A 22,259-nucleotide genomic window follows, 5' to 3' on the forward strand; every position below is an offset into this window, starting at 1 on the left:
TTACATATCATATTTTCTTACTTGTTAGCCAAAAAACCTTTTGGCTGTTGCATATATATATCCTCATGCAGATCACCATGTAAAAAAGGAGACTTTATATCCATCTGTATGAGTTTCATAGTCTCATATGCAGCCGAGTCTAATATGGTTCGTAGAATATGGTTCGTAGAGTAGTCATTTTGACTACATGAGAAAATATCTCATCGAAGTCAATCCCATGTTCTTGCTTGTACCCTTTGGCAACAAGCCGTGCTTTGTACTTTGGCGATGAACCAAAGGTGGCCTTCATCTTATAAACTCATTTGCATGGTAGGATTTTGTGTCCCTTCGGCAAATGCGCCAAATCCCAAGTATCATTTTTCTTTAGAGATTCCATCTCTGACAACATAGCTTTATGCCATTTCTTGCTTTCCTTGAAGCATGACGGTTCACCACAATTTGTCAACATGACATAATCAACAACATAATTCGCACTAGGAATAAACCTATTTGATTGTTTGGTATTTTTGGTTAACCCATGGACCCAATGATCGGAGTTTGCTGGCTGTTCAACCTGCAAATTTGCATTAACAGCTTGCTGTTCAAAAGGTTTAGCATGCTGTCATGCTTGTTTGGGTTGGTCCAATGGTGCAATTTCTTGCTGAAACTGTCGTATATTATGGGCAATTTCAGCATCATTCCGTGCATTTATAGGGTCATTTACATAAGATATTTGTTGTTGTACAACGGGCACTCTTTGCTGTCCTACATGTATTTCTTCTTAGAACACAATCCTTCTCTTTGCCTTTGTCTTTTCGGGTTGTTTATGCATGTGATCTTCCTAAAAGATTGCATCGTTGATGTGCAGAATTTTCTTTTTTTCGGGATTCCATAACTTAACCCCATTTCTCCCTTATCACAATATCCTAGGAAAATGGATTTATAGGTCTTTGGCTCCGATTGTGTGTTGTTCCTTGCGTAACACTCTCAAGTGTGTGTACGAAGGTGGCTTGCCCGACCATACTTCTTGAGGGACTCTCCCCTCCAAAGAACTGTTTGGTGACCAATTATCAAGTGCACGACTGTCATAATAGCCTTTGCCCTAAGTCCATGAGGTAATGTAGCATGAGATAGCACGGTGCGGACCTTCTCTTTAAATACTTCTATTTATACACTTTGCAACACTATTTTGGGGTGGTTTATAAGGGGTAGTGATCTCACTTTTTATCCCTTTGTTGTCACAAAAGACCTAAAAAGTTTTGGATACATATTCCCCACCATTGTCAGAGCGAATACACTTTAATCTCTTGCTGGTCACATTTTCAGTAAGTGCCAATAATTTCTTAAACTTATCCAAAGCCTCGTCTTACGATGGATTGGATAAATCTATACTTTGCATGTAGCATCATCAACAAAAGTGATAAAATATTTATTTATCCCTAGAGACAATTGTGGCATTTTACATACATTTGAATGTACCAACTCTAAGGGTGAAAATTTTAATGAAAGAGACTTTTTATATGACGTTTGAGCATACTTGCTAAAAATACAATGATCACAATCGTCAAAATCAACATATCTCAAACATGACAAATAACCCAAACAAGAAAGCACTTTTATTTTAGTTTGACTGGTGCCCCAATCGGCTATGCCACAAAGACACACTTGGCTACTCGGTTATGGCGACAACATGATCATGCACACTAGATACATGTAATGGATACAATATATCACTTTTAGAGCCTTTAGCAACAATCCTAGAGCCCTTACATTTCGTCCATTTGCTATTCCCAAAAGTGGTATGATAGCCTTCATTATCTAGCTGCCTTGTGCTTATTAAGCTCTTCTTGAGTTGGGGTATATGCCTCACATTATGCAAAGTAATCACTAAACCATGCTGAAATTTCAACCAATAAGACTTGTTGGTTGCACTTTTTTGAGTATATAACTCCTCAAGTCGTTGCCACATATCATAAGCAGATTTCAATTTCTCTATGTTGAAGAGCAAAGTGTCTGACATTGAAAGCTCTATGGTAGAGCGTGCAAGCTCATCTAACTCATCTCACTCATCTGGATCCGTGGTTGTTGGTTTTACTCCTTTTGTTTTTATAGGCTTCACTTGTTTCTTTTGCACCAAGACATTATAGCACAGCTTCTGCCATATAGCAAAGTTGTGTGCACCCTCCAGCTTCTTAATGTGCAAAAGATTGCTGCTATGGCTGCTGCCAGCCACGATTTATAGCTCAAACGTGACTCAAAAGTCAACAAATGTGAACCCAATTGTCACACAAATGACCAAGGTATGAAGCAAGTACTAACCAACAATGAAAATTCAAGTAATTGCAGAAGTTTTAGATGTGGAAATCAATTTTCAGGGGTATGAAATGTGTGCTGCAACACACCATAAGCAATTACAGCCGTATCACAGGCTAATACATCAATTTCATGAGAAAGCCCCAAAATCTAGCTGCGATTTGTGCTCCAAGTGCAACCATGGGTACAAATTAGACTTCCATGGTCAAAAGCCCCAAAATTTCTTTGCTCAAACTGCTCAAATGACATCAAACACAACTCTCAAATGGATCGCACAAGCCAATTTCGCTAGAATTTCAGAGTTTTTGCAAAAGCCCCAAATTTATTTGAGGTCGTATGTGATCAATTTGCATAGAAATTGCTTTGCAAGTACATACCAAGACCAAATTTGGCCCTTTGTAAATTTTGCAAAAGTCCCAATTGTACGGGGTTCAATGTGTCCAAATTTCAAGAATTGTATCTGTTCCACTGTAATTTCAGCACGTACTTGAAAAGCCCCAATTTCTAAGACCTGAGAGTGTGCAAAAATCCATAAATTTTACTCAATCAAGTAAAATCTTCACACATACGTCAAAATCCACAAATTTTGGGAGTAGATGCGTGCCAAATCTTTGAGATTTGTCAAGTTGTGCTAATGTGAGTGTGCTAGCCCGTAGATTTTCAACAAAGGATAGACCCTTTAAAAAAACGTGATTACTTCAGGAAAAAAACGTTGATTGTTGACGGAATCACATAATTTGCGTCGACCTAGCTTGACTGCCCTGCAACACCTACGCTGACCTTGAACTGCCGCCGAATTGCCCTACGACTTGTCGGTTGATTGCCCTGCGGTGTTGCTTAGACCTACGTTGCTTGGGTTGACGAGCACCTATGCTAACCTACAAAGCTTGCGATGATTGTCCTGGCCTGCAACCTGTGACCTGAATGCTACTTGCGTGACTGGCGCCTGATCTAAACTGACGACCTGTTGTTGGCACAACTTGGAATGACTCCAGGAAGCGCGCTTGCAATAACCTTCAACTTTGATACCAATTTGTGGTGGCCTAAGTGCGGTGAAAGTTTGATGCTCAGCAATGGCAATGGCGAAGAGAAAGAGAGAGAGAGTGAGCAGCAGTAGAGAGTGAGAGAGTGAGATGCACGATGTGTGGGTACAAAGAGTCGTACCTCTCTTAGGTTTTTGTGATAGTTATATGTAAAGTACTAAAGCAAGTGCTAAGGGTGTGTTCACACTCGAGCACATATAAAAGGCACGCTGGCCCCTTATTCCTAACATGATTCTACATTTAATGCTGCTGAAACGCAGCATACTTGTTATTTTGACAATGGGGCATCTAGGCACATCACTTCATGGAAGTGTATATTCACATCTTTGCATTCAATCCTTGCAGGGAGGCATGTTACATGTGCTAATAACAACAATTTTGATGTTTATGGCATTGATTCAATGCTGATTACTGTTGTAGATGGACCAAATTTTATGCTTCTAGGTATCTTATTTGCTTGTGGTATCACCAAGAATGTCTTATTCATTTCAACTTTCAATAAGCATGGATTTTAGGTCATCTTTGACGATGACAAGTGTATTGTTAGACACAGAGCTTGATTAAGCTCTTTGATTGTTAGGCACCTTGTATAAGGGCCTCTTCTTGTTGGATACATATGAGAGGAGCTCTCATGATTCTTTGACAGTTAGCACTCTTAAGCCCCCTATGCAAAATGCAAAGCTATGGTATGCCTAGTTCAATCATATGAGCTTTAGTAGTTTGATGATTCTTTAGTGTTCTTAGATGGTGGATACCTTACTTCTTGTGGAGACCTTAATAGTTAGCACTCTTAAGCCCCCTATGCAAAATGCAAAGCTATGGTATGCCTAGTTCAATCATATGAGCTTTAGCAGTTTGATGATTCTTTAGTGTTCTTAGATGGTGGATACCTTACTTCTTGTGGAGAGCCCACCTCCTCATGCAAAATGCATAGGTTTGCTTTTAAAAAGGATGGTGCGGTGCATGCTATCCGAAAATTGTAGTTGATACACTCTAACGTATGTGGTCCTATGAGGTGTTGACATTTTCACCAAAGCACTATGTTAGGCTTTTTGAAAGTCCTTGAACTTACTACCCTTAGGTGATTGATGGTCTTGTATTTGCATCACATTGGCACTATAAGTGGGTGTCAGAATTTTCCAATTCTATGGGTAGCACTCAATGTTCTAGTCAGTTAGTTTGTAGTGTGAACACAACTAAGTTGGTAAGTTGTGTCACCACATTCAGAGTTAGTACTGGAGTTAGTTGACTTTAGTTGAGTTAGGGATTATGTCTACCTTAGACCTAAGGTTGTACATTCATTCTATCACTTTTAGTTCAATAAGTGTACTCAATCGTTTTTTAGCTCACACTGTCTATTGCTCACACACACACACTTCCTACATTTCCAACAGCAAAAACTAGAGTTTTAGATGGTTTCGGAAATGGGGGGAGGATTTTTGTATTTTAGCATTAAGTCCATACATAGTGCTCTAATATATCAATGTACATATGCTCTAATATACCAATGTACATAACACCACTTAAATTTTACACCCTAGTTATGTGGAACGAGGAACGTGAACGAGAACGGGACCCCTTGGAATTGGGGAATGTCCAAGGTCAGGGAACAAGAACAGGGGGAACGACATGTCTTAAGTGCCCATGCCTTGCACGACCCAAATTGCCCCAATAGCCCCTTGATGCTACAAATCATGCAAATTGCCTTAAATGCCCCAAATTACTCTCAATGCCCCAAAAATGCCACAAATTCCCAAATGCCTTTGAATGTCCCTCTAATTGCCCCAATATCCCTCAATGCTCGAAATTGACTCGATTACCCCCATAGCTCCAAATTGTCCTAAATTACCCCAAATGCCCCAATTTTCCTAATTTTCCTTGAAATTAGACAATATAAATAGGTGATTACCTTGGAATTGAGGATAGGGCTGAAATTTGATTGTGATTTACAAGAGTTGATTATGCATCAAATTTGAACTTTGCATGGACTCATGATTTGCTTTGTGGCTTGTCTTAACACTTTGAATCTTCAACTTGAGAGAGAGAGAGAGAGAGAGAGAGAGAGAGAGAGAGAGAGAGAGAGAGATTAGGGAGGACTTACGTCCCTGGCGTATGGCAATTTCCTCCGCGTCTTTGCCATGACTTTGTAACTTGTAGTATTGGAACCTCTTCACATGATGTCTTAGTGTCATCATGTATCTTGTAATCAAGTAATCTTGTATTTTTTTCGTAATTAGTACAATTACCTTTTACACAGAGAGAGAGAGAGAGAGAGAGAGAGAGAGAGAGAGAGAGAGAGAGAGAGATTTACGAAAAAAAAAAAGAGAGAAAGAGATTAGTGTATGTACTATGCACATTAGGCTATAGAGATGGATGAACATGTGGTAGGAGTGTGACATAAGTAACAAAGAAAAAAATGGAAAAACGTCAAATTTTGGTTAGCAAGCCTGGAACGCCCGTTTCTAAACAAGGAACGGGCTTGGGAATGGCAGGGAATGTTTCTTGGCAGTTTCACCACCTTGGAGGGTTTGGAACGCGTTAGGCCGTTGCTATAGGCCGGAATGGCCATTCCTTGTTTCTATGTTTCACACAAAGCTCCAAGCCTTCATGTCACATGAACTTGCCTTTTTCTTTTGTCCATCTCTTATATCAAACAAACTGTGACAAGTTGAGTGTTTCAAGCCTTCATGCCACTATTTAATAACTATAGGTTGTTAGCAAGATTTGAGAGGTAGTAATACCTTCTTAATTATGCAAATCTTTGTGTGACCACTTCCATCTTCTCACTATAGATGGCTTTATCAAAGAGATGCATGCAAACACATGCTACAAAAGTGTAATTTGAAGGCTGGAATTGAAATATGAGAACGAAAACATGTTGTTGGCTGGCCAAAGACTAAAACACGTGTGTAAAGTTTAAGGCCTCTGCCCCCAAAACAAATTCCACACCACACCCTCCCAACAACAACAAACCAAAAAACACCAACGCCCCCCCCCCCCGCCCCCCCCAACCCAAAAAGAAAAAAAAGAAAAAAACACCACACCCATGGCCAAAAAAAAAAGGTGGTTCCCAAAATGTGTTTCGGCATTTTTGGAAACATTCCCGAAATGGTGTTTTTGAAACAAGGGTCCAAAACACTTTTTCAAGGTGTTACATTCATACCATGCAAGGATCTGAGCCCAGTTCGATCATGAGTGAAAATGTGGGTGTGAGCTGTCAATTCTCCACCTAGCATTGGCATGACTCTATTGTTTGATAAATGTATTAATTGTTGGTAAATTAAATGCATGCGTCTTGCCTTTAGTCCTTGTCAGTGGTCACAAACATTTAATGGCTTGAGCAATTAATAATTGGCCTTAGCGTGTGTTCATATGTGTACCTTGTGTGCTTAGAGTTGTGCCCTCTTGAACCCCATACATATATATTCTATGGCGATGACATCACATCCTTGATCGAATCGTCCAATAATACCCTCTCAAGCACTGCTCCCCTAGCTTCTAATAACGTTTCCATGTAACTCTCACATTAATTGATGTAACTTATACAGGCTGTGGGGCTTAGGGCTCGGGTGTGCTGAAGGAGTTGTCGATGCCACCATGGATGATGGATCAAGAGTGTTTTGCTCTTAGATCAGCAAGCAGCCAGCACTCGCATGTGGAATGCCTCACAAACCTGTGGACAGGATTATGAACAGCCATGTAGCAGTAGGAAACTGCAAAAACACTCGCAATCTAATGCTGAGTGATGATGTACCAAAAGCACCTGGCCCTGTGTAGAGAGCAGCAGCAGCAGTGTGGCTCAAAACAGCAAAATCCAGCTGTATGGGGCATTGGGGTTGATGTGGGGAGTAGGATGCCACACTTGTGGGGACAGCAGCTTCAGTTTCATGGCAGCAGCATTTGAGTGTCTGATGCAATCTTGGACAGTAAACCCCTCTGTTTTGGTAGCAACACAGCAACGTGGATAGAGGCTGGGGTCATCCACCAGTGCTGCTTGGGCTGCAAACAGCAACGTCATGGCAAAAAGGCAACAATGCCAACCTCTAGGGATGATGTCAACAGCGTGGGATTGAGTTGATGGCCAATAGCAATGGTGCTGAAGATGATGACAATGGGAGTCTGAGAAATCTGGGGCTAGATAATAATAAAGTTGGGGATGAAAGTGGGCTTGTTCCCTTAGGCTTCTGTTAGATTTATTCATCCTTGTATGTGGACACACATTTTGTGTGTAAAAGGGTGTGTTGAAGTGTAGGTGGACGCCTCAGCCTATCATATTCAGGCCCTATCACTTGTACTTTCATCACAAACTATCACATCAATCTATTCAGCTTGTTGTGTACTTGTAAGAGCTCTCTCCCTCTCTCAGGCGCAACAACACAGCCCCCCCCCCCCCCAACACGGAATGAGTCACCTTGCTTGAAGTAAGATTGGGATGTGAATGGTGCAACCCGCAAGTACACAATACCAAAAATAGGCTTGGCCATCAGGGAAGTTGGGGATGCCATCACTAATAATTGAAAAAGGGGATATATTGGAGGTCCACCCCATCCTATTAAGGTATCCTAACAAGTGAAAACAAAAAATGTGTCACTCTTGAGTAGAAACGAATGCATGCTTCATGTACTTGTAAATTGCCATAAAGTGTGCTTGAGGGGCCAAGATTTGTCCCATTGTAGAAATGCCGATTTATCTTATTGTGCTGATCAAAACACATGTAGCACAAAGCCACACATCTATGTTGTATGCCAGCTAGCAAACATAGCTTCTTTGGACTCTCCTTTTGCAGAACTTTTTAGGGTTTCTGTCCCACTGAAACTTCTGGAGTCCTTTGAGTATGATTTGCAGCAGATGTTTCCTACGACAGATTTGGGTCTACTTCACTACTATTTGGGCCTTCCTTTTGCCACCATTTAGGGGGGGCATTGTGGTGTCACAATCCAAATATATTGGACAGCTTTTATATCGCTTACAATTCAAGGATTGTAAGCTGGTCTCTACACCCTTGGACCCTGGTTTCTGGTTCTCTTCTGATGATAATAGTGCAACTTTTGACACTAATCTTTATCAGCAAGCTGAAGGATGTCTCATTTATTCATTTTAATGGGATTTAATTTCAATTTCTTTTTGGAGCTGTACAAGAGCCAAATAAATTTGCCAATAATTTGAGGATTGCTTTTGACCTATTATTTCATGGCTTAGCAGGACTTTCGAGGAGGAGGTAGTAGAGCTGAATAAATTGGCCAATGATTGAGGATTAATTTTGACATATATTTTTGCTGCTTAATAGGGTTTACAAGTAGAAGATAGGATTCTGGTTTAGATTGCACCATTTACTAGAAGTCTTGATTGAGGATAGGCTTAATCAGATGTCATAAATTAATGCCTAGGAATTTTATCTAGAGCTACATCTATCATTTACAGACATTTAGTCACATTATCAGAAACAATGGGCCACTCAAAGAGTGCCACCCAGTCACCTACAGGCATACATGTAAGGTTTAATCAAGGTTCCTACATGTGCGTTATGGTGTAATACATTTATCATGCTCATTGTCACCTTAAGGAAGAGGGTGCATATGTGGAGCATAGAATGTTTCTCTTTCCTAGTAAACCTTTGAAACTAGGGTTATGGCATAAACACCTTTAATGATAAATTAAAAAGTATTGCTTCTTCAATGAGACTTGGTCTTCTCCTATTGGTAGCTTCTTTTTGCATGTAGGAGCACCTAGATCTCTATGTAACTTATTGGACTGCAAACACATGATGGAACTATTTTAGTTATGCTTATTTTCTCAATGTTACTTATGGTACATCTTTGTTTTTTTTGACAGTGAATATGTCACTCTCCAGTCTTCAAAGTGGGAACCGAAAGGTAGCAATTGCCGTGGATCTTAGCGATGAAAGTGCATATGCTGTCAGATGGGCTGTCGCCAACTATCTTCGTCCAGATGATTCTGTAATTATACTTCATGTCCAACCCACTAATGTCCTCTATGGGGCTGATTGGGGAGCCATGGAGCAGTTTATTGATACCAGTGATGAGGATACACAGCAAAACTTTGATGAACTTACTTCAAACAAAGCAGCAGATCTGGCGAAGCCTATTTCAGATGCCAAGATTCCTTATAAAATACATGTAGTGAAGGACCATGACATGAAAGAGCGTATCTGTCTTGAGGTTGAGAGGCTTGGGGTTAATGCTGTTATAATGGGAAGCAGGGGGCTTGGTGCTTCCAGGAAAACCCACAAGGCTCGTTTGGGAAGTGTAAGTGACTACTGTGTTCACCACTGTGACTGCCCTGTGGTAGTTGTAAGGTATCCTGAGGAGGGAAGAGATGGTGATGGGGCTAGTGTTTTGGAAAGGCTTCCAGAGGAAGACAAGGAAGGAGAAGAAGAGTGGCATGATGTGCATGTTGATGAAAGTCAAGAGCAGAAGCACTGTGCAGAACAGAATGAGGCTACTAGCACTGTCATTTTAGAGGAGACAAAGCCTTTGCTGCAACTGAGGAAGTAGCTACATGCTTTATCCCTTTCTAACTCCATTTTCTTGCAGCCAGACGGACTTTTACAAGCTTGGTTCCAATTTGGGTTTTTTATGAGTGGTCTTCTCTTTTATTTTATCTTGCTAGTTACAGATAGCATTCTGGACTGAAAATCTGAAGCTCATAACATTTCTACACAAGTTAATGTAAACTTGCCTGCTGATATCCTTGGAGTGCATCTTTAGGTGAAACATTTCTACTGAAGTTAAATGTAAAGTGTACTCGTCTGCTGATACTCTTGCAGTGCATCTTTAGGTGAAAACTCTCTTTTGAAATCTATTTTTTCACTAAAACGAACTAGTATCTTGAAGAGTTTTTCGATTTGGCTTTCTCATTTTCACTCAGCTGCGTCTGGCCGTTAATTCTCTCCAAAGAAATTGTGTTTAATATTCACAGATTGGAATCATGTTCTGTTTCCAGTGTTACTTATAACCAGGTTGTGCTTGCAAGAAACGTAGTTGGTGGTTTGGGACCCATGGGCTGCATTGCACGATTCAGAAACAGCTATGCCTTCATCCTAGATGTGCGCATCTTGAATGGATGCATATCCCATTGAGAGCCGGCACAGGTTTTGTCATTTGCTTATTACAGATGCTATCCCATGATCTCTTTTGTTTGATGTGGTGCTAAGCTACTTAGGCAATTGTGTGAACTGATTGTAGTGGTGATGAGGAAAACTAATGTGAGATGTAACTTTGAGCACATCAGCAATCTCCTATACTGTGTATTGGTCAGTCTTTTTGGCCTTTTGAGTTTTCGAGGGAGATCCTTGTAGCAAATTTGTACTACCATTTGTAGTCAAAGCTGAACTAGATAGGAAAGAGATGCTCTCAAACACTCACACTTATGTACATGTGGATATTCCAAGTTCAAAGAAGTGTAACCTATATAGGCTGAAAGCACACAAAAAGAGTTTTCTTGGAAGCTACTAAAACTTGGTTTGGTTATAAGAGGGCTTCCCATTGTAGATGAATGCCGTATACTAAATGCCATACATCGAGAGAGGAAGACCATCAGATATCTTGAGCATCTAGAGGGGTTAGCCAGACTTCTGGCATATCATGGTCTTCTGCTCTTCCACCAGCTGCTTTCACTTGCAGTAACAAGAAAACACACCACCTCACAGCTCATTAAGTTGACCTTTCTTTTGAAAGCATTGTTGATTTCGCTTGGTGGGCCCTATGAGTACTTATGAAGATGTCCCAGGACAAGTTTGAGCACAATGCTACGTACAATATAAGATTGTTCATTAACATCCATGAGGATCACTATTGCCAAGGGCTGGCTATTTAATTAAACCCGGTGGTTATGTCATCTCATGTTGATGCATTTTATTCAATCAGCTCATGATTGAGCAGAGCAGGGCCACCTTATGTAGGTTCCATACCTTTCAGTTGTACATCCAATAAAATCTAAACCAACATTTCATTGAGCTTTGCACAAATCATTATCATACAAAGCAAGGTACCCAAACTGCTTCTAGTTTCAGCCCATCCTACTTTTTTATTTTGTTAAAGTATTGCATGTCCCTATGTGCCCTCTCAAAACAATGCCCTGTACAAGGTTTGTAAATGATGTTTATGCCCAACCTAAAATATGTGATTCACACAAGGTTTCCTTATGTTCATGCATCAACAATTGCTTCATTATATATAGAACAACGGTTGATGTTTATCAATTGAGATGTTGGGAAAGCGGTGAAAGAGGACAAAAAATTGATGTCTCAAAAAGAGGTCCTCCAAGTATTTTAAGTTGCCTTGTCCATGATGAAAATAAGTTTACCTTGAGATATATCTAGGAAGGCAATAATAGCATGCTCTAATAGTTATGTCTCCAAGTGCAATTATTCTTAATTAAGATGGTCAAAAGGTGCTAGCTATGTCTTGGAACTTGTCTTAGGTAGTAAAAAGTCCATTATTGAAGCTAGGAAGCTATGTTTTCTATTAATGATTGTAGGATCCACCAACAAAACAAGGACCTAAGCTTTCCCTTGTTGGCTAATAGAGTAGATGACGAAATACGGACGGAGAATTGTGTTAGTTCTATCTACAAAAGATGAACAATAACAAAAGAATGTCAAAATCCATAACTTTTGCTTGTGATGTTTCAATATCTTCAATAGTACGATCATGAAGTATAATTGATAGAGAAACATCAATCATTACAAGAGGTTCTTCAATGTTGAGATAGCATCCAAGCTAGTGAATCCACAAATGGTCATTCCTAGCTCTACACTCATCAACTTGCTTTAGCAATCACAAGCATCTTAGATTGGTCTTTGGTACCATGTGTTATCTCTCATCTTACTAGCAAAGCATTGGCCCTTTGTGCATGTGTTAGTGAAGTTATCAAGGAGCCACTTTGAATGAACATTGGGAAGGAATCATTGGATAATCATACTTGACTTTAGGACTAAACTCTTAGTGTGATCTATTTTTGTTTGCATTACGGCACACACACACACACACACACACACACACACACACACTCTCTCTCTCTCTCTCTCTCTCTCTCTCTCTCTCTCTCTCTCTCTCTCTCTTTCTCTTTGTGGTTAGTTTTAGGAATATCAGCGGTGTTTAGCCCTTGGTCCTTTAAGTCAAATAACCTATGTTGGGTAGTTGCTTCTAACATTTGTGTTATGTCGAAGTCCATTGTTGTAAATTTTTCAAAGGGCTCCCTAATGTCAAATGGAACATCTCGAAAGTTTCTTTTAGTTGCCATCCTCCTAGTTTGACCTAGGTTTGCTTCTTGATTTTGTCATCCTCCTAGTTTGACCTAGGTTTGCTTCTTGATTTTGTCTAGGTCAATAATTTGATCAATTGGATGTGGGATAGGGATGCCTTTAGGTTTTGATGTCTTTCTTGTTTGAGACTTGGAGACCTACTTGCCACCAATATGGAGATCTCTTGCCCAATTCTCAATCACATAAAATGATTTGCGGCTCTAATTAGCAAAGTTGGTTAGTGAAGTTCTTCTCACAAGGATTGAGGTTTAGAAAATTGGTCTCCCTCTTGTTCTTGCAGGTACCGATTGCTTCTTTGAGAGTTATTCTTGGTTGATCCTCACAATCTCTTAGCCTAGCCTTTTAGCCTTCTTGCTTTGGTTCAGTCTCCCCTTGCTTGGGCTTGTCTTGTGGTGTTTTAATTAAGTGTTTACCTTTTCAAGGTTCTATAAGGTCCAAAAGTCTACAAGGGGTACTTGTACTAGTTCAAGTGACTAAGTTTCACACATTCAAATTTCAAAAGGTCTTTGATTACCTATAGTAAAATTTGAAGTGTAACTCCAATGTCAACAAAGTTCCTCATAGTGAAGGTTTGAGTTTGTTTGAGTTTGAGTTTAAGGAATCTCATCAAGTGTTTCAAGAGACTTGCTTGTCAATTCCTAATGATTTAGTTAGGTTTAATTCTTTGTCAAATCTTTTGTGCATGCATTGATTCTTTTCCTTTAATGCAATACTTTTGATACCAATGCAACAAGCCAATCCTTTCTAGTTCTACAATAACAAATGCAATCCAAGTCCTCAAACATGTATGTTTCAAATGAAATGCTCATAAAATCTATGTGTGCTCTTACAATTCAAGGTCTCATTTCAAGGAAACAACCCTTTTCAATTCCTTGAGGCATGCACAATTTCTAAATGCAAATGTGTTAAGCCAAGTGCAACAATCACAAACAACTAGAGGTAAAAAAACTAGACAAGTTGTGTGAGGTATTTAAGTAGTGGCATGGATAGCTATGGCCTTTAGTCTTACAGAGGTATTCATGCAATGTCATGGATATATAGAGAGGTATTCGCATAGTTGTGAGAGCTATTTAGGCAGTGGCATCGATAGCTATGGTCTTTAGTTTGAGAGATGATTTGCAACTTTAGAGTTTCATGCAAGTAAGAGTCGTGGATTTGCATGGGAGATTTACTCTCTCTCATTTTTTGCTAGATGCCGTGTCGTTTGCACATACTCAAGCTAGTGAGAGGGTGTGGTATCCAATAGGGTTTAGGTGTTCTTTTCACCAGTTAGGGTTATGATCAACAATCATGGTGATCTTAGCTCTACTAGCTAGAGTTTAGGCAATATTGGGATAGTTGCAAGTAGTACATGCATAATCTTGAAGGATTAAAGCACTACCTAGTATGGATGGTTGTTATTGGCAAGAGAGATAGCATTCAATTACACAACAATTGTTATTATTCTTTGTCGTTGGCAAGAGAGAGAACACTCAATAACACAATCTTCACGATGGTGGATTATCAAGTGACATGTGCTTTCAACCAATGCTCTAAAGCAGATCTAGCAATACAAATCACACAACTTGTGCAAGCCAACTCTCTTAGTAAGGATGCCAAACCCAAGCCTACACAAGATTGAGAATAATATTTTAAATCTTCTTTCAATAGTTAAATGTAACCTAGTCTACTCTACTTTCATCTATCTTCTTTCCCCAAATCGATTGCATTTCAATTTGGCCTCTTTAGCTTGCTGTATATGTTTTAGTGTAAGCAAAGTATATGAGAGAGGGAGTGGTTCCTAACCATTTCATCCCTCTTAAGTATCTCTATGCCTCCTATCTGTCAGATAGTAAGAGTACCAACACCATAGATTGGGTTGATTCCATTTATGTCTTGGCAATGGAATCAAAATGTTGTGGCCCACACTTGATAGAGTGAGATGCTCCTCCATAGACTTGCTATAAATAAGGATATCATAAAAAATTCCGATACAAACTCGAAAAAAATATCTTGCAAGACTTTGTTAATAAGATATTGAAATGTGGTGGGGGACATTGGTTAACCTGAAGGGTACAACCAAGAAATGAAAGGGGCCATGATGAATCCTCAAGGCCATTTTCACTTCATCACCCTCACTCACCCTTGTTTGATGATCCATTTCCCTTCAATTCAATCGTTCAAGTTTGTATTCCATCTTGTTGCCATCAACTTTAATATTTTTTATTTAAAGCATTATATGCTGTGGCATATATACTTGATATCGACCATTAAAGAGCTCAAAATTATCAAGATATAACAACTAGTGGGGGCCTTTGAAAGGTGGAGCAAAAATGGAAGCACAAGCGAAACCAAGAGAGAAGCGAGAGCTATGGAGATTCAAATAAGAGAGCGCAAGACAATATGTGGGAATTCCAACAATCACAATGTGTGCCTTGCCTTCCCCTATTCTATTTTCATGTAAAGAAAAAAAAATAAAGAATAAAGTGAGAGTGATGACTGACTGCCACCTGCACTGTATATGTGCGTCGGCAATAAGTGTAAGTAATTGTATGTGGCTAGGCGGTCTTTAACCCCCAACAACCTCCCACTTAAAGGTGAATGTGTCTGAGTGTGGAGAAAACAAGGAAAAAAGTGACAATATGCAATGTATAGATAACAGTATAATAGGATGAGAAATAGATGCTATCTCATTCTACGCCCATCATCTCCCTAAGGACGACATAACGTTCCATTGTGAGACTTTACTTAGCAAATTTGTAGGATTCTCGATCAGTCGAGATCTTGATAAGATCTATCTACTTATCCTTAAGCACCTCTTTGATGAAGTGATAATGGACCTCAATGTGCTGGTCTTGGCATGAAAGACCAGATTATGTGTCAAATGAATGGCACTCATAGAGTCTGAATGCAATGTAGGAGTCATAGTCATAACCATAGGACCTCCTTACAAGCCTCGGTGACTATAATGTACTTAGCCTAGTAGACAAGGCCAAGTATTTTTGCACCCTCAACATCCAAGAAACAACACCTCTAGTAAAGGTGAAGACATAGCTAGAGATGGAATTTCTTACTATCAACATATCTTATATAATCAAAGTCGGTGTAGCTCACAACACCTCTAGCAAAGATGAAGACATAGCTAGAGATGGAATTTCTTACTATCTGCATATCTTGTATAATCAAAGTCTATGTAGCTCACAACTCCAATATCCTGGTCACCATAACAAATGCACGTATCTGTAGTGCACTTAAGGTATCGCATGATACCCTTCATGACATTCCAATGCCACTTGCAAGGTGTTGCCATATAATAAGCCACAACTCCCATGCAAATGCTATATCAAGTCTAGTGGCTATCATGACATTTATCAAGCTATCCACCGTGAATGCATATGGGATCTTGGCCATCTTCTCATCATCTAACTTGGAACAAACTACCTAATTGACTTTCATATGAGAAGGTAATGGACAACCAATATGGTTAACACCTTACATATGGAACCACTCAAGGACTTTATGAATGTACTCCTTCTGTGATAGGTAGATGAATCCTTTAGAGCAATTGCACATAATGTACATACCAAGTATGTGAGCATCATACCACATGCCTTTAATCTCAAAGCCATTCTTGAGCTAAATTTTTTAAAATATCCAACTCATCATGAGTAGTCCCACTTAAGCATATCATCAATATATAATTCTTGGATGATAAGGCTACCATCATGGGCATTCTTCATGTAAAGACACAGATCCATATCACTACGAAAATAACACAGTGAATGCATAAATTCATCAAACTTATGATACCATTCCCTAGGTGCCTGCTTAAGTCCATTGAGACTCTTCCTCAACTTGCACAATAGATGTTCCTTGCATGTTTCCTCAAAGCCCTTAGGCTACTACTTACATATAGAAATCCTCATGCAACTTCCCATGAAGAGAAGCCATTTTCACATCATTTTGATACAAGTCCCAATCCGTCTATTCAACTAAGGCCAATACCAAGCATAGGGTACTCATCTTGACCACAAGAGAGAATATCTCGTTAAAATCAACTCCCATTTTTTGCTTAAGAAAAGTTAGAGCCCCACTAGAAGCACACAAGTGGAAGCAAGAGTTATGGTGAACGGAGAGAGAGAGAGAGAGAGAGAGAGAGAGAGAGAGAGAGAGAGAGAGAGAGAGAGAGAGAGAGAGAGAGAGAGAGAGAGAGTGTGTGTGTGTGTGTAGGGGGGGGGGAATTCCAATAGTCACAATGTGTGATAGGCCTCCCTTATTCTATTATTCATTGAAAGAAAAAAAGAAGTGATCATGATAATATTGGGCATCTACCACACTGACAATGTATTATAAGTATGTGGGTACTTCTAGTGTAGTGAATACACGGGTGGAGTAGACACAAGCACTTTTATCCCCAACAACCTTTCACTTAAATGTTATTTTATCTCTAGTGAGGAGAGAACAATAGAAAAGTGACAAAGTACAAATATACAAAAAGTGCAACAAGATTAGAAAAGATGTCATCTCATTCAACACCCATTATCTTGTAAGGAAGGTAAAATGCTCTACTAAGAGACCTTTAATGAGAAAATTTGTAGGATTTTGGTTAGTTGAGATCTTGACAAGCTCAATGGACTTGTCCTCAATGAATTCTCTAATAAAGTGGTAACACACCTCAATGTGCTTTGTGTTCGTATGGAAGACTAGATTCTTAGGCAATTGAATAGTACTCATATAGTCTGAATGTAGTATAAGGACTATATCAATAATACCAAGGTTTGCTAACCAGATGGCCTAATAACTAGAGAGCCTTCTTACAAGCCTTAGTGGATGCCACATACTTTGCGTCGATGGTTGATAGGGCCATGCATTTCTACACCCTTGGCCCAAGAAACTACACCTCCAACAAAAGTGAAGGCGTAGCTTGAGGTGGACTTTCTCTTGTCTACATGTCTTGCATAATTAGAGTTAGTATACCACATGACTTCTGTACCGTGGCTACCATAGTATATACATTTATGCAGTGCCTTTAAGGTACCTCATGATGCCCTTCATGGCGACATCTCAATGCCGCCTTCTAGATGTAGCCATATAGTGTGCCATAACTCCCACTACAAATGCTATGTTAAAACAAGTGGCAATCATGGAATACATCAAGCTGCTCACTATGGATGCATAAGGGATCTTGGCCATCTCAGTTTTTTGCTCATCAAATTGCAAACAATTGGCATGACTAACCTTCACATGAGAAGGCAAAGGATAGCTAATAGGCTTAACATTCTGCATATAAAACCGCTCAAAACCCTTTTGGATGTACTTCTTCAATGACAAGTAAAGGAGCACATTAGAGTGATCATGATGGCATCCCAAGGATATGTAAGGCTTATCCCGTGTCTTTCATCTAAAGCTATTCTTGAGCTGACTTTTCAAGGCATCTAGCTCATCGTGAGCACTCCTAACAATAAACATATCATCCATATAGAGTACCAAAGTCATAAGGCTGCCATCAATGGCCTTCTTTGTGTATAAACATGGATCCACATCACTATATGGATATATCCTTGTGAATGCATGCAAGCATCAAACTTGTGGTACGATTCCCTAGGTGCTTGCTTAAGGCCATAAAGGCTCTTTCTCAATTTGCATATTAGGTGTTCCTTGCCATTTTCCACAAAGTCCTTAGGCTACTGCATATGAATCTCATCATGCAAGTCTCCACGTAAGAAAGCCATCATTACATCCATATGATAAAGATCAAGATCTAACTACATAACCAAGGCTAAAACCAATTGTAGGATAGTCATTTTGACCACAAGAAAGAAGACCTCATCAAAATCAACACCATGCTCATACTTAAAACCCTGGGCAACTAATCTGGCCTTATCCCATTGGCTTGGGGTATCCAAGGGTACTCTTCAATTTGTACACCTACTTGCATAGTAAAGCACACTTGCATTAAGCAAATGAACCAAATCCGATGTATGATTGTTTTTTAATGAGCCATACTTTGACTACATGGCCCTCTCCTAAGAGTGACTATCACCTCTATGCATAGCCTCATTATAAGTAAGAGACTCACCATTATCTGTCATAATAACATAGTTCATGGAGGGCGCAAACCGTCGAGGAGGATGTCTATCTCTAGTAGAACATCTCATAGTAGGTTGTGGAGCTTGTACATCTTGTCATCTAACATCATGGTTGTGGGCCACTGGAGCATCAACTACTATAGGCTGATTAGCAAGTTGTACAATAATATGAGGCTCCTCTTGAAATGCCACCCTATGTGCCTCAACTACATGCTTAGGCTGCTTATGCATCTTCTCCTCACGAAAAATAATATCATAGCTACGAATGACATTCCTAGCCATCACCCATCTTACTTGCACCCCCAAAACCAAGAGCTTGATTTAGGATCCAACTTATTGTATTTGTCCTTGGAAACATGGCAAAAAGTCTCACATTTAAAGACATGCAAATGAGCATATGATGGAGGTTTTCTAGACTATACATCCTTTGTAACCTAACAACCAATAACAGTGTATGGGGATTTGTTTATCAAGTGTATGACAGTACTAACTGCCTCAGTCCAAAAATGTTGTAGCAAGCCTATCTTACTAAGCATATTATGGACTGTCTCTTGAATCATCCTATTCATGCACTTTACAATACCATTCTGAAAGGTAGGGTGTAAGGGGCAGTCAATTGAGGCTTCGTACCTGCTCATTGCAAAACTACTCAACTGCTTTAGAGACATATTCACCCCCATTATTTGACCTTGGGCATTTTAGCCTATTGGTTCTCAATAAGAGCAAGTTAACGCTAAAATGTAGCCAATACATTCGATCTTTGCTTTATGGGATATGCCTAGACCTTATGCAAATAATCATCAATGAAATTCACAAAATACTTCGTAACACCTAATGATTAAGAGGGCATGGAACCACATACATCAAAATGAGCAAGAGCCCAAGGCTCACCCATGCATGTAATACAAGACTTCTTATGAGAATTGTATGTCTATCTATCATAAAGACAATGGTCACAAGACTCAAAACATTTGTAGTCAAGAGACAGAAGATACCACAAATGAGTAAGCACTTTCATTCCCTTTAAGGACATGTATCCGAGGTGATGATACCATAAAGATATATGTCAGTCGTATGCAAAATATGGTCAATAGACCCAAATATAAGTAAGGAATATAGGCTACTAGCCTTGGCACCTTGAGTGAAGATAAGATTCCCACGAGTAATCTTCCACATGGAATCACCAAAAGATACGTGATATCATGTATCATCCATCTATCTAGCAGAAAGTAGGCTTTTGGTCAAATTTGGAACATGGCATATATAATATAAAACAAGAGTGTTGTCTGAAGCAAATTCCAATCTAATATCACCAATGCCAATAATATCTAATGCCAAGCCATTTCCTAGTCCCACAAAACCTCTCATGCTAGGATAGGAATGAAACCAATCCCGAAGCGGGGAATCAAGCAGCCAATGGTGTGCAAATTCTCCTTTAAGTGGGAGGTTGTTGGGGGTAAAGGCGCCTCCACCTAGCCATCCGTGTATTACTACATTGACAGTACCCGCCACTGCACAGTACAGGTGGCGGGCGCCCATCACCGTCACTTTATTCTTTATTCTTTTAGTGACAGTTTGAATAAATGAAGGCCCAGTCACACATTGTGACTGTTGGAGTTCCCATTTTGTGTCTCTCTCTTTCTTGCTCATGCTCTCCCGTCATAGCTCTTCCAAGAAACCTTCGATCCTTCTCACCTTTCAAATACATAGGCAACATAGGCACAAGCGTCTTTAGCCCCAACACTTTAAGCCCTTAGCAACCAATTTGGCCTTATATTCTAGCTTAGGGAGACTAGGGCTACTCTTTCACTTGTACACCCACTTTCATACAATGCATGTTTTCCATTGGGCAAAGGAATCAAATCCCATGTAGGATTTTTTTGCAGTAAATCATACTCAAATTGCATGGCCCTCCCCCAAGAGTGACTATCACCTCTATGCATAGCCCCCTCATAAGTAATGGGCTCACCAAAATCTATCACCATGACATAATGTATAGAGGACTCAAAATGATGATGAGGATGTGAGGTTCTAGTGTGGTGTCTCAAGACTGGTTGTGGGGCCTGTATGGCATGTCCTCTCTGTCTGACATCATGATCCTACATAACAAGTGGATTCTCGGCCACTACATTACGTGTATATAAGGGATGTTTACAAGATCATATGTCCTTTGCAAATCTACCACAAAGAGCAATGCATAGGAATCTATTAATCAAATGAATAGCAGTGATTACTATCCTAGCCCAAAAATACTATGGTAAGCTTGCTTGACTAAGCATAATGCAAACTCTTTTCTGAGTAGTCATATTGATACAATCTGCAACACCATTCTAGGGTGGGTATACGGGGCAGTCAATTGGTGCTTAATACCCCTCTCATCTCACAAAAATGATCAAATGCCTTTGAGACATATTCACCCCCATTATCAGATCACATTCTTTTTAGCCTATGGCACCCTGACTAGTTCTCTTAATCAATGCAAGAAAGTGCTGAAATGTAGCTAACACCTCTAATTTTTTTTCTTAATAGGATAGGCCCAAGATTTATGCAAATAATTATCAATGAATATTATAAAGTAGTTACCACCACCTAATGACTAACAGGGCACAAAACCAAAACATTTGAATAAACAAGAGCCAAAGACTCTTACTCGCATGCATAGAGCTAGACTTTTTATGAGAGTTATGTGTCTGCTTGCCATATAAACAATGATCACAAGAGTCACATGAGTCAAAGTACGAGTGAGTACTTTCATTTCTTTAAGTGACATATGCTAAGATGGCAAAACCAAAGAGATACATGAGGAAAATTAGTCACAGCCAAAACACGATCAATGGAGTTAGACAAGCAAAGGTATGGGTTGCCAACCTTGGCACCTCTAGCAAAAACAAGACTACCACAAGTAATCTTCCATGTAAAAGTCACCAAAAGAGACGTGGTACCTATCATCAGCCAATTGTCCAGTGGAGTAAGGCTATTAGTCAAAGCCAGGACACGATGTACACCATGAAGACCAAATAAAACATAAGTACCAAACTGTAATCTCACATCACCTATGCCAATAATATCTAATGTAGTGTCATCTCCTAGTCTAACCAAACCTATAACAATACAGTAGATATAGAATCAATGTGATAATGCAGAGTAACATGAAATGAAGCCCCCAAATTAAGAAACAAACATTGAGAATAAGAAGATGGACCATCGATCAATTGAGTAACATCAAGTGATAAAACAACAAGTATGCGATTGTTTGAGATGTACTCCAAGGCATTTATCTCTTTTATCTTAAAACTAGAATTAGAAACAATGCTGCAATCATCAAAAGATTTGGCATTATCATGCGCTTTTCCTTTTCTTTTTTCATGCCTATCATTGCACATATTATGGCACTAGGGCCTTATGTGACCCTGCTACCCACAATAATGATAAGCAAAAGAGGACTTAGGATCATGGGACTTAATGTGTTATTGCCCACGAAACTTAGACTTTCCCCTATTGGAATGTGTCTCTACCACAATTATTATTCCCTTTACCACCTTCTCAATCTCTCACTGTGAGTACATGAGA

At 39.6% G+C, this 22,259-nt stretch overlaps 1 pseudogene across 1 annotated transcript in view; it reads left to right on the forward strand.

Annotated features, from left to right (window-relative positions):
* Positions 1 to 10,043, forward strand: part of LOC148020031 (universal stress protein PHOS32 pseudogene) — a 35,555-nt pseudogene extending 25,512 nt beyond the window's left edge. The window contains exon 3 of the transcript XR_015694921.1: positions 9,168 to 10,043. The product of XR_015694921.1 is annotated as a universal stress protein PHOS32 pseudogene (transcript). The remainder of the gene's footprint in view (positions 1 to 9,167) is intronic.
* The last annotated feature ends 12,216 nt before the right edge of the window (positions 10,044 to 22,259 follow it).

The sequence above is a fragment of the Lygodium microphyllum genome, chromosome 19 (genome assembly GCF_053477565.2).
Source record: "Lygodium microphyllum isolate KBCC chromosome 19, Lygodium_microphyllum_v1.1.10, whole genome shotgun sequence".
In the NCBI taxonomy this organism is placed as follows: Eukaryota; Viridiplantae; Streptophyta; class Polypodiopsida; order Schizaeales; family Lygodiaceae; genus Lygodium; species Lygodium microphyllum.